Here is a 10,707-nt window from a genome sequence, read left to right as displayed (position 1 = left end):
TTTACTTTACCTTTTCTTTCGTACGTTTTGCTTTATAAGAAGAAAATTTAATTTTTAGAAACCTTTTATTTTTTTTATTTACCTACTTACAAACATTGTTAATTTTATTTTATTTATTTTGTACATAAATACTTACCTACTACTCGTACTTTGAGCTTTCGACAAGATTGACTGCAAATACATTATTAGGTATGTAGCGCATTATACATGTAGATATGTTTTTGTAGGTACCTAATGTAGATAGGTACAGGTAGGTACATACTGCATAAATATAGGTCGCTTATAGAAAATTGTACCTGCTACCTATATTATTGTGAAATCAGTAGATAATTTTCTATGGTGTTGTAAAAAAATAAGTATCTCTATCTGGTATATGGTAGGTACATAAATCAACCAAACTAATTTACGCATTCATAGCACTAGTCTAGACGATTTTTTGCCGTATTGGGGCATTACATAGGTATTCTTTAACCACGATCGAATAAACTACGGGCCAAAAAATTCCCGGAGGGACGGACCCAGCTTGTCCCTCAGATGTCTGAGATAGAGGACAGTATAGTTTGGGAACCCATTATTTCCAAGTCCCTCAGGGCGGACAATGTTTGTGACTATTTTTTCCCCTCTCTCAATCCTCAATGTTAATTACTCAGCATGTTTCGCCAAGTCGTCAGCAGAACTGTATGTCCTCGAGGGAAAGATTCGCCAATTAGTCATTGACAAAGTGAGTTACGTTGGGTTTTAGATCCCAAGACTTGTGTCTTGTAACAACCAGGGTCGACGAAAGAAGAAGAGGGGATGCCAATAGGCCGATTTTTTTCGTACCGCAGCTTTACTGCACTTCTCAGATAATAAAGATGGATGCCTTGTTTGTACAATGGATCCCTCGTATATTCTTCTTTGGATTAAGAGAAAAATGGACTGATAGCTTAAAACACCTTCCTTTCTTCCTTCGTTATCCTCTAGTTACTATATACCTAAACAGCTACTCTGCATCAGAACGTCCCCGCTTGTTAGAAAAATGAACCTGCGATTTTTAATTAGTCATTGACAAAGTGAGTTACGTTGGGTTTTAGATCCCAAGACTTGTGTCTTGTAACAACCAGGGTCGACGAAAGAAGAAGAGAAGATGCCAATAGGCCGATTTTTTTCGTACGGCAGCTTTACGGCACTTCTCAGATAATAAAGATGGATGCCTTGTTTGTACAATGGATCCCTCGTATATTCTTCTTTGGATTGAGAGAAAAATGGACTGATAGCCTGAAACACCTTCCTTTCTTCCTTCGTTATCCTCTTGTTACTATACCTAAACAGCTATCTACTCTGCATCAGAACGTCCCCGCTTGCCAGAAAAATGAACCTGCGATTTTAAACCAGCGGTAGCACAGCTCTGAGAAAGAGTAAAAGACATTAACATCTACCTTCTGTCACGGCTAACGCTCTCGAAGTTGGCAATCGACCACTGCTCTACAATCTACAGCATGTAGTTAATAATAATTATTTATGTTATGACAGTTTGATCTAGACTGCTCATTTGCTACTGACGTGGCATTCATGTGTCAATGTCTGACACTCTCTCTCTCTCTCTCTCTCTCTCTCTCTCTCTCTCTCTCTCTCTCTCTCTCTCTCTCTCTCTCTCTCTCGTTCTCTGCCCTTCTATCTCAGTCTCTGTCTCTTTTCTACCTCTCTTCTTTCCTCCGTCTCCATTGGTTCTTATTCTCTCATTGTAACATTGTTCATCTTGTATTATTCATCCTCCCTCAATCTCTCCCTTTTCCCTCCATTTTCTCCCCTCGACTTTCCCTATTTATTTTTTCCCCTAGATCTCTCCCTCAGACCCTCAGCTTGACTAGCAGGTGCGGTGCTAGCATCATCAGCAGTTGTATCAGCGGCCAAAGCAAAAGCCGTGAGGAATAAGCAGAGGACCAGGGTTTTCAGCATTGTGTGATCTTATGGAATAAGATGACTGCAAAAATAAAACGGGGAGAAGCAACTTTATTTTTAGGCTAGAAATGTTAAGCAACTTTATGTTTAGACCCACGTTGGCACAAGAAATTTTCATACTTCTCGTTTCAGGCTTACCAAAGAGCCACAAACATCCTTTTAGACAACTTTATGAGACTCCAATTTTACTAGCAGTTAGGTACATAGGTACATACATAATTACATAAGGATTGAAATAAAGATTCCTTTAAAATACTTGCAATATTGTAGGTACTGCAATAATAGCTGTGTCATTGCGATTCTTAGGACGAAATTCGAATCAACATGTAGGTAAATATTTCCTGATATTCCAGATTTTAAGCTCAGGCTTCCTCATTTCCTGATGTGATTACGGCATCGAGGGATAACATGTAAATATTTCCTGATATTCCAGATTTTAAGCTCAGGCTTCCTCATTTCCTGATGTGATTACGGTTCACAATGCATATTTCACTTCCGTTAAATGAATTTTCTTCCGCGCCGTAAAGTTCATAGCGTAACGTCATAGTATTACGAATAATATGAAGACAAACATTTAGGTTTTTATGTTTCGTTAGTCGAGCGTTCTGGATTTTGAATGACAGAGCAAATTTGATTATCCTCTTCCGAGTATGTAGGAGGCACTTAGGGAGGCAAAAAATATTTATGAAAGAGAATAATGTACCTTCCTAGTACTAAAGGAGTCATATACATATTAGATTGTTCTCAAATCTTAGGTTTTGTCCACACATGGTCGACCGGCCATCGATCGACGTCGATCCAAATGGATTCACAATAAATTCACATGGATCGATGATCTATCGAAGGCCGTCGACTATGTGTGGACACACCTTTGATTTGTAAATGGCAAAAAAATTGATGCTTTCAAATAATGGCTATAGGTACGAGGTACGGACTACATAAGTGCCTACGTGCATTTATGTAGCTAAAGCGAATTCAGTGGTTTGTGCCTATACCTTCAAGTCTTGTTGCCAATTCCAAGTAGGTGTTATGCTAACCATGACGAATTTGAAGTGACCCTGTAAATACAAACCATTAAGAACAGGGATTGTCAATTATCTAGGATACCTTTTCTTCAAGCACAGCAGGAATCCCCTACGATTAAATAATCGAACATATGAGTAGGTACCTATAACCTACCTGGCCCATGTATTTTACTACTCATATGTATTTTACTACTCATACGTTCTTCAAGCACAGCAGGAATCCCCTACGATTAAATAATCGAATATATGAGTACCTATAACCTACCTGGCCTATGTATTTTACTACGCCTAATATGTATCTCAGATGCGTCAGAGAATGTTGACAAGTATGTTCTTAGCTATAGCCAATGAAGATTGGCCATTTAGTTATAACTTATTAATCTTTTAGGCATCTCAGGCGAACATTCCCATATCACTTCATTTGATTAACTATAGTAAAATTGTATTATTGGTATTAGTTAGGATAATCTTGATTTGCAAATAATCAAAAGAACATCTTGTGGATATCTATTTGAAAACAACAATTCTTGATGTAAATACTTTCCTTCCTATGGAATACGAAAGTAAAAACGTCAGTCAAGTGAAAGATAGAAGAAAGAAAACAAACACACCTCGAATCGCATTCATACATCGAACTTGTCACTCATTGAGTATGGAATCATTGTTGAAATTTTTGGCAACACTATTGTATCATGGGACGAAACCTATTTAGCATACAATTAATTCAACCCGTACTTAGTACCTTAATTTTTAGCTATGCCATTTCTCACACCTTGGTTGCTGTCATAGATTTGTCGAGTGGATGATCGGATGTTTCTATGGTTTTCTCTTCAAAACAATGCGAAAGATAATGAGTGAAATCGTCAATATTGTTTGATCTTTAAATGCAGGGCCGGAGAGAATATTTGCCGAGTCCTCTTTCTCCATCTCATAAGCAAGAGCTCTTACGAGGCAAGATGTTCTGGAGAGTTGAAGAAGAGTTTTAAGAAATAGGCCCCTGATATTTTAGGTAGGTACCTACTTGGATGGAAGAAATTGTCTTTGATTGAATCCCACCCATTGATTGAATTTCAATAATAAAGAGTAGGTATTACCTATTATTAGATCTAGATTATTACCTACTATGAAACATCAAGATTATGAAAAATCTGGTGTGAACATCACACGACTTTCCTTATCCTATTGAATGATGCTTGTTTGAGTATTCTTTTACTCTTTTACAACTAACCGTTTTGTCGCTATAGCTGAAAACCACCAAAAAACGGTCGAAATCTGTCCAAAAGCGGTCAAAATACCGCCAACCGCAGCACCTATCTCAACCAAACGTTTTTTGTTGCATCCTTGTCACATTTGTGAACTACATACCAAATTTCAAGTCTTAGAAGGACCACTTCTCAATTTTCCCATTTGCTGAAGGGAAATATGTAAATGGCTTTGAAAGTCGTAAGTTGTATGAAAAATTCCCTGACACAACTGTGTTGTCCTATTCCTATCCCGTACTTAGGTAGGATAAAGTCGGGCCCATTATCCTTGGACTTAGGACCTTACTCGGAAAGTGGTCTGGGTGGGTAGTGGGTACCTTTGGTAGGATAAAGCCTGACCCGATTATCCTTTGACTAAGGACCTTAGTTGTAATCGGAAAGTGGTCTGGGTGTGGGTAGTGGGTACCTATAGCACTTGGTTACTAAGAAGATTTCAAATTTCCCAAATACGAGAACGGATATCCTCTTATCCTACCTACCTACTCAACAAGAAGTCATCGTGAGATTGGACATGAAAAGGATTTGATAAAAAACTTTAATGCGAATTCATTCTTTCGAAACAAAACAAATTAGTTCTATTTGCGGAAAAATATAAATAAATGAATAACCAAGGTAAACATATTTACAGGAGCTATAAAATAGTAGAGGTTATAAGAGACCTATAAAATAATACAATAGTTCAGTCATAATATCAGTTTAAAAGAGGTATTATTTGTCAGTCTTAAAAAACCTAACTAATACCTGATATTAATAGAGGTCGATCCTTTAATTTGTACTATACATGTGGGAGAATAAAGCAAAAGTAAAGGGACCTTCGCCCTGTAAAAATGGGGGTAGGTAGTAATAGTAAAATTTTGAGGCACCTTTACTTTACGGAATTTAGGTATGAGTTAAACCTAACTAATACCTGATATTAATAGAGGTCGATCCTTTAATTTGTACTATACATGTGGGAGAATAAAGCAAAAGTAAAGGGACCTCCGCCCTGTAAAAATGGGAGTAGGTAGTAATAGTAAAATTTTGAGGCACCTTTACTTTACGGAATTTAGGTATGAGTAATGCGGTGAACAACTTACTGGTCCAATTTTAAAGAGGTTATCAACCTCTTTAAAATAAAATTAGGTGACCTTAAGCTATAACAATAAAATATCTTTAGAATTTATTAAAAAACCTAACTAATACCTGATATTAATAGAGGTCGATCCTTTAATTTGTACTATACATGTGGGAGAATAAAGCAAAAGTAAAGGGGCCTCCGCCCTGAAAAAGGGGGGTAGGTAGTAATAGTAAAATTTTGAGGCACCTGACACCTTTACTTTACGGAATTTAGGTATAAGTTATGCGGTGAACAACTTACTGGTCCAATTTTAAAGAGGTTATCAACCTCTTTAAAATAAAATTAGGTGAGCTTAAGCTATAACAATAAAATATCTTTAGAATTTAGAGTGGAGATGTTCCCATTTAATAATAGAATATCTGGAGAATAATTTGAATTCCCCAGATCAAATTGAAAACGAGGACGTCAAACAAGTTCAAATACAGAAACACACGTTTCAAGTAGAAGTCAAAGAACAGGATGTTTTCCAAGGAAAACATATCATTAAACATTCTGCTTGTATGATTTTCCTTGGAAATCAAATTGGATTTTCCCGCGTGTCCGTCAAGGAGGGATGGACTTTCGTTTGGAAACTTTTCAGTTGAGTGCTTATCGTCTTCTACGAGTTTTGTCTTGGGATTTCTCCGAACTGTGAATGGCGTTGGGGTGGTAGGCTTTGCTTGCGTATTTGTCGTAGGCAGCGTTCAGCATCTTCAAGATGGGTCCGACATATTCGAGAGATCTGGGAAAGGAGAAATAGATAAAATAGAGCACCTACAATTTAGTGGGTGTGTTGATGAGTGGTAAATAGTTACATAGGTAAAAAAGTAGATAATGTAGGGATACAGGGAGAAAAACTAGGGATTAGATAGGAGGGTATGGAGGGGTAAGGCTAAAGGAGGGTAAACGCCGACTCCAAATAAAATTGGGAAAACGTGCAGTAAAAGGAGAAGAAGAAGTTGATAAGTGGTAAATTTGATCTTGGGATTTCTCCGAACTGTGAATGGCGTTGGGGTGGTAGGCTTTGCTTGCGTATTTGTCGTAGGCAGCGTTCAGCATCTTCAAGATCGGTCCGACATATTCGAGAGATCTGGGAAAGGAGAAATAGATAAAATAGAGCACCTACAATTTGGTGGGTATGTCGATGAGTGGTAAATAGTTACATGGGTAAAAAAGGTAGAGAATGTAGGGATACAGGGAGAAAAAATAGGGATTAGATAGGAGGGTATGGAGGGGCAAGATAAAGGAGGGTAAACGCCGACCCCAAATAAGATTGGAAAAAGGTGCAGTAAAAGAAGAAGAAGTTGATAAGTGGTAAATTTGATGATTATTTATTGACTCTAATTTGTTTACCTACTTCGATACGGAATTGGTGAAAATAATGGATACCTATATTATTAGGTAATATGTAAGTACCGGTTTTATAGGTAATTAGGTAATTACCTATTTTCTATTGCGAGTGTTTTCATAGTATTGCGATTGACTGCAAATACATTATTAGGTATGTAGCGCATTATACATGTAGATATGTTTTTGTAGGTACCTAATGTAGATAGGTACAGGTACATACTGCATAAATATAGGTCGCTTATAGAAAATTATACCTCCTAACTATATTACTGTGAAATCAGTAGATAATTTTCTATGGTGTTGTAAAAAAATAAGTATCTCTATCTGGTATATGGTAGGTACATAAATTAACCAAACTAATTTACGCATTCATAGCACTAGTCTAGACGATTTTTTGCCGCATTGGGGCATCCGCTTTTCGCTACTGGGGCTGATCTCGTCAGATTATTATTGTTTTCCCTATTTCACCTTTTATATCAAATATCTACACAATAATATAAATATTATTGCGAATCAAAGAATCTCATTCCTTTTCCATTTTGTGTTGGTTCCTGTTATTTCGCATAAATTTCAAAGTCCGTTTGGTATACTTTAAGATAGCTAGATTCCCAATTTACTTTATCATGTTTTAATGTTAGTCATGTAGGTATCACCTTCTCTTAGAAAATAAAAGTTATATTTTTTATCACCAAATCAAAACGATTGGAACAGAATGTTCCCTACAACCGAGCTTATTTTCATTTTCCTAGACACGTAAGTAGATTCTTAAGATGTATTTCCATTCGTGTTATTATGTCATTCTGTCGTCACCACAACATTACAAGAATTTGCAACATACATACCTATCATTTTCCAATACGAATGACTTTTTCATGTCACTTGTAATGGCGCCACTGGTCGCTACTCATTTAGAAGTGGCTATTCTCAGTTTAGTTGTCCTCACAAAACTTGTAGGTAGGTACCTACCTACTTACAAAACTAGAAAATCTGGTGTACTCAAAAAACTTGAAATAATCTAGACATTTTCAAGGAAAAAAGCATAGTTCTGCAATAGGTATACCGAAGTATTCTGCCTAATTACTGCTAGGAGGTAGTTACAGGCCTTTTTTTTCATCTCCTCCTCCATCCCTTCTTTTTCTCGTCCTCCCCTTTCTTATTCTTCACCACCTAGCCCTAAATCTTTAAACTTGAAAATTCCTTGCTTTGCCTGGGATTGAACCAGTATCCTCCTGTTTATCAGACGGGGACCTTGACCACTAAGCACGAAGGCAAATAGCTGAACAACTGAGCATTTCTCTATCAAAACTTTCTGCTAAACTCTACCATTTATCTCTCTCTCTCTCTCTCTCTCTCTCTCCATATCTTGCTTTCTCTCACGTCTCTTCATAATGTATTCTTTATTTTGTGTCAAGTTTTTTCCTCCTTTTTTATGGGAAGTAGGGAGTATACTTTTTTTATCCTTCTTCCCAATTAAGAAAGTCGAGATGCAAAGTATGAATAGCGACTATTCCCTCCCCTCCCTACCTCTCCCTTTCTCCTCCTCCTCCTCCTTTTCTCTTCCGTGACTTGTGGACAGGAAAAAGGCTGGTGAATGTGATAGGATGTGAAAAGATTTTTTCGAATCAAATGAATTTCTTATGCAGGATTAAAACAGGTCTGATAGGGTGTGAAAAGATTTTTCGAATCAAATGAATTTCTTATGCAGGATTAAAACAGATTAATTTCGACTGAGATAGCACATACCCAGGTACTCTGATTGTGAGTAATAGTTGCCTAGAGCCTAGCCTAGAGGAACAATTTGTGTGACACATCATTCACTTAGAGAACCCTCGTACTAGAAAGACATTAAAACTCAAGGTTATTCCTGATTTTCAGCAAGAGCTCTTACGAGGCAAGATGTTCTGGAGAGTTGAAGAAGAGTTTTAAGAAATAGGCCCCTGATATTTTAGGTAGGTACCTACCTACTTGGATGGAAGAAATTGTCTTTGATTGAATCCCACCCATTGATTGAATTTCAATAATAAAGAGTAGGTATTACCTATTATTAGATATTAGGTATTACCTATTATTAGATCTACTATGAAACATCAAGATTATGAAACAGAAAGGCCTTCTCTTTCTTTTATAGCACATTGCATAGTTAAAATGATTTTAAGGCGTACATAGAAAATTTTCTTGAAGGGACTCCATACACAGACGAAGATATTCTTCACCACCTAGCCCTAAATCTTTAAACTTGAAAATTCCTTGCTTTGCCTGGGATTGAACCAGTATCCTCCTGTTTATCAGACGAGGACCTTGACCACTAAGCACGAAGGCAGATAGCTGAACAACTAAGCATTTCTCTATCAAATCTTTCTACTGAACTCTACCATTGGGTTTGGGCACTGTTCTGGAAGGGGTGAATTGGGGATGAAAGCGGCTCGCAGATAATATTTCAAATTCCCTAGAAGAAGAAGAAGAAAGAAAGAAAGAAAGAAAGAAAGAAAGAAAGAAAGAAAGAAAGAAAGAAAGAAACTTTGATTAAAAGTTAGAGCTAGATCTTCCTTACTAAATCCTCACTACCTAGGTATTCAAATATTGGAAAATGTGAAAATGGCACATCCACTAGTAAAATAAAATTATTCTTTTCCCCTCCCTCAAGCACACTGGTAATTCTCTAAAAAATTTGACCGGATTACATTACTTTCCTTCCCATAGGATAAGGAAAGTAAAAATGTACGTATATTAACACAATTTATACATACTAAATTATCTTTTTTCTCTTCTCGTAAGTATTTGAAAATGTGGTGTTTATGGCACATCCACTAAACATGATTCATAGTATTGCAATAGCTGATAAAATTACAGACTCAAGATAGATGGATAGACATACTACGACTCAGACGTGACAAACCACACGTCTCTATTATAATATCAGAGTTAATTCTGAAACTAAGTAGGCGTTAATCGTTCCTACTCTGATTGTACATACCGTGTTATTCATAAGTGCGCGTACCTACTTGAAATTAGAAAAGAAAATCTCTCAAAATTAGGATGGAACTTACCTCTTCTGATAAGTAGCAGAGTAGGCACCTGGCTGACTATAGGGGGAGTTGTAACTGTCGGCATACTGGGTGTTGGTGTTAGCCGATAGAACACCCGGAGTGGGGTAAGTGTCCACCCTGTAGTTGCTGTTAGGGGGGCAGGATCCGGTGAGGTCACACAGACCTTTGACCGAGGAGAAGGGATAGAAGAGGGATGCTATGAGGACAATGATAACTACGCCAATAGCTACTGCTCCTCCAGTGACGAGATGTCCCAGGATACCGGTAGGCAGGAAGGAGAGTTCGCCTAAAGAATATCCTTTGATGTGAGAAAAATGTTGTTAGCGCCTCGCAGGAGAGCAAGAGCTCAGGAAAATATCAAAATATAGGACTAAACGAACTGAGGGTCCAATGACATTCCATTCCAGGAACTTTCAGGACTTGGAAAACGAAATACCTAGGTAGGACAATATAGAGCATCAAAACACATGAGCCACCCATCTCATATGAGGAAGATCTACCTTGATATGATGTTGCCATGTACCTTCTTTATGTTCCCTTTTCCTGTGTTTCAAGTATTTATTACAGGAAAATATCAAAATATAGGACTAAACGAACTGAGGGTCCATTCCAGGAACTTTCAGGACTTGGAAAACGAAATACCTAGGTAGGACAATAAAGAGCATCAAAACACCTGAGCCACCCATCTCATATGAGGAAGATCTACCTTGATATGATGTTGCCAACCCAAATATTAAGACGGAGGGGTTTTTTGCTTTTTGTTCCCACAAGGGATTATTGTGTTGGGTGGAAAGAATTCTGTGTTATTTTTTTTTATCACATTATCTCATTGCCTTATCTTTCACCTTTTGTTTTCTTTTCCTCCTCCAAGACTTATTTCTTGGAAACCAAACGATTGCAAGTGGCGTAGACATAAATTCCTGAGGATGTACTTTTTTCTTATGTGTTTATACCTACATATTTAATTCATAGGTCTCTAGATATCA

This window comes from Diaphorina citri, unplaced genomic scaffold (assembly GCF_000475195.1).
Source record: "Diaphorina citri unplaced genomic scaffold, Diaci psyllid genome assembly version 1.1 scaffold67, whole genome shotgun sequence".
In the NCBI taxonomy this organism is placed as follows: Eukaryota; Metazoa; Arthropoda; class Insecta; order Hemiptera; family Psyllidae; genus Diaphorina; species Diaphorina citri.
This window is presented reverse-complemented; position numbering follows the sequence as displayed.